The 3,371-nt window shown below is 35.8% G+C and overlaps 1 non-coding gene across 1 annotated transcript; it reads right to left on the bottom strand.

Annotated features, from left to right (window-relative positions):
• Positions 1-1,753: 1,753 nt before the first annotated feature.
• LOC124899091 lies at positions 1,754-1,857 on the bottom strand. The gene has a single exon (XR_007056229.1). It is a non-coding gene; the product is annotated as a small nucleolar RNA R71 (small nucleolar RNA).
• Between the last annotated feature and the right edge of the window lie 1,514 nt (positions 1,858-3,371).

The following is a 3,371-nucleotide window of genomic DNA, read 5'->3' as shown; positions in this document are numbered from 1 at the left end:
TCATCTTTAGTTACTACAACCGCAGTCCTCAGGCCATAGTCATGGTCAATAAAGATGTTCAATATAATATAATCACAAAAAATGACCATGATTATGTAGCCACGGTCGTGGTCAAACCTGGACAATTGTAGTTCAACAGGAATATAGCCCAGGGTAGTATTTTAAAATTGCATAGACAAATCTCAAACCATATATAGGAAAAATCCTTTCTTCTCTGGTTTTTTCTTACATTATAGATATTTTTGAATTGAAAGCAAGAAACTATAATTGGGCAAGTCTGTAACTAGGTATAGAGGCTTAACTTCTTAGTATTTTGTGAAGAATGAATGATTTGGATAATCCTTATGGTATATCTTTCTTTATCTTTGTCATAACTAGCTAAGTAAATTAGTCTTGGGATTATGTTAAACTAAAGTGTAATTGTGTATGGTTGTTGTTATGTTTGTATGATTGCTAGTTGTTGAGTTTGGATTCCATCATTGCTTGAATTTATGAGTTGGAATTCATGGGTGAAAACCCCAAATATCCAAATGGGTTTGATGGGTGAAAACTCCAAACTCTAGAAACCATTTATCATCTTTGAAAGAGGGATGAAGAACTTGAAGTAACCCATAACATCCTTGAAAGAGGGTTATAAGGGGATAAGGCAATGGTGGACAATCGAGCCTATAGTTTACTACCTTTTTCAATCTTAGAAATAAGTGTATTTGGAGTGTAAATCATGTCAAAAGCGTCATCCTAGAAATAGGGATGCATGATTGAAGTTTTTGGGTGATTACTAATTGCACACTTGTTAGGTGCTCGAAAGAGCCAACGAGTGAAATCACTGTGGTTTTATTAAAAAATTGACCATAATGACTTTTGACCTAGCCTATCCATTAATTCCCAACTAAGCTTCATGTTAAACCATAATCTACCCATAGACTTTACCTTTAAGTAGACAAAATCCTAAGATATCCTTAAATCTTATTTTTAAAGTAAAGTGTCAAATACGTGCATAGTTAATCTAAAATTGTTACAATCAAATTCCCCTGTTTTACTGTACATCTCATGTTTGTTAGCATTTTGGGTAATATTTTAGTAATTCGAGCACCCATAGGACTTGAAATTTATAATTCATTCCTTGTGGATTTGACACTAAATAGAGTTGGGTTATTAACAATGGCTGCCTTACCCCTCAAGAATGGGAGTGAGTTTAGCACTATCAAAATGGTGCCATTGTTGAGGAGTGAGATATTGATTTCACTTATGTAGTGTGATTCTTACTTGAGAATACCCAAAGTGGTGTAATTTACTTTATTTGTTATTTTTGATCTTTTGTAGGTAATCATAGTGTTAACGGAGCAATTAGTGAAAACGTGAGCAATTTTGGCCCTTTTTATGCCCTTTTAGATTATGAGGGCCAACTTAATGAAGCAGGTCAAACGAGTGCAATCTGTATCCCACCAACCAATGGGAATAGAGTTTTCCATGTGACTAGAGTTATGCTTCACATGCTGCAAATGAAAGGGTTGAATAGGGGTCAAGCTTATGAGGACTCAAATGTCCATTTGAAGAACTTCGTGGAAGTGTGTACACCATTCCACATAGCATATATTACTTAAGAATCCATTCAGATTTTCCTCTTCCCATACCTACTAATGGGTGAGGTGGTTTTATAGATCTGCTCACTTCCACCCGACTCTATTACATTATTGGAAGAGCTTACTTTGGTGTTTCTTGATAGATATTTCCCACCTTAAAAATGATTCAAAAGTGGGATGAGATTGTGAATTTTTTGCAAATGAATGGAGAGACGTTTTTTGATGCTTGGGAATGGTTTAATGGAAATATAGCTCAGTGCCCAAATCAAGAGGTCTCAAATAAGATGCTTCTTGAGATCTTCTACTAGGCCCTTGATCTATTAAACAAAATTATGGTAGGTAATACAGCTGGTGGCTCCATAGTACAAATGCACCATCATGCGGCCTTATGATTGATAGGAGAAGTTTCAAAGCAAAATTGGGATAACGAAGCCACCAAGATCCCCTCTACTCCCTCCATGGTCGATAATAAACAAAGAAAGTGGGATGAAGGAAAGGAGGAGAACATGGCAAAAATGATGACCTAACTTAACCTCTTGACAAAGCATGTTATAAGAGAACCCGTGAAAGTAGTAAATTTTATAACATCAAATCTTATGAAGTTAATAAAGATGCAAAGAATTTGGATAGGGAAATCTAGTATTTGGCCAATTATTCAGAGGGTTCCTGCCCCGCCTATCAATGGCAAGGTGAGAACCAAGGTTGGATGGATCGTGAGTAGGATAGAGATTTGAGAGATCATGAGCGTGATTATGACCATTATGTCACCCCTCATGATGATCTAAGGCCAAGGAATCTAGCGCCATTGACCCCAAAAATTTCAACACCGAGGCTGTGTTAACAAGGATCTTGAATAGAATGAAAGGTAAGGACAAAATGGTCCGTGAGTTAAAGATTGATTTCTCTCAATTTTCCTAAATAGTGGTGCATCACTCTACCTCTATCAAGTAATTAGAGACATAAGTCGGGCAAATTTCCATGCAATTAAATACTAGGCCGAGAGGTGGACTTTTGAGTGACATGATTGCTAACCTAAAAAATATCGTGGAATTCCTAGAAATTGTCGTAAGTAGTGGAAGAAACTTGATGTAATGCCCTGATTTTCTAAACTGGAATGCTACACGGTGCTTATGACCTCGAAGGACCACAAACTAACCCATGACTGATATTTGTACCTTTATACTGCGATATATGATATAATAATGCGGAAAACATAAACAATAGGCCATAAGGTTCAACTATATAGAATATCTGACTAATCATACCATCCATGTGGGGCAATGAATACCCAAAATAACTGAAATTTGAATCAAATCTGAACTAAATCTGAAAGTATCTAAATACTTTCTGAATAAGGAGTTGAAGGAATATGACTTCAACTAACTCTGTCTAGCAAAATTGAATTGAAATAATAAATGAAATAAATAATATCATCCTCAAATGGATGAGGACTCACTACAACTCTACAATTGGAATGCTACTACTACTGCTGATCTGGAGATCGTATCTGTTAACCTATGGTGTAACAATAAAGAAAGTACCACAGCACAAATGCGTTAGTGCAATTGGGAGTACTGAGTATATGAAGAGGTAGGATAAATGCAAAAGGGTTTAGATGCATGAACGATGCTAACTAACTAACTGATATGAACGTAAGAGTGCAAACATGCATACATAGTAACTGGAATCATGAATACGTGATAATTACATCTGTACGATAATACATGGTTTACTAATATCAAACATGAATAATACTGGAATCATGATAACATAGGTGGTTGTGTCTGA

The sequence above is a fragment of the Capsicum annuum genome, chromosome 5 (genome assembly GCF_002878395.1).
Source record: "Capsicum annuum cultivar UCD-10X-F1 chromosome 5, UCD10Xv1.1, whole genome shotgun sequence".
NCBI lineage: Eukaryota > Viridiplantae > Streptophyta > Magnoliopsida > Solanales > Solanaceae > Capsicum > Capsicum annuum.
Note: the sequence above shows the minus strand (reverse complement) of the source record. Positions and strands in the feature narration are given on the sequence as shown.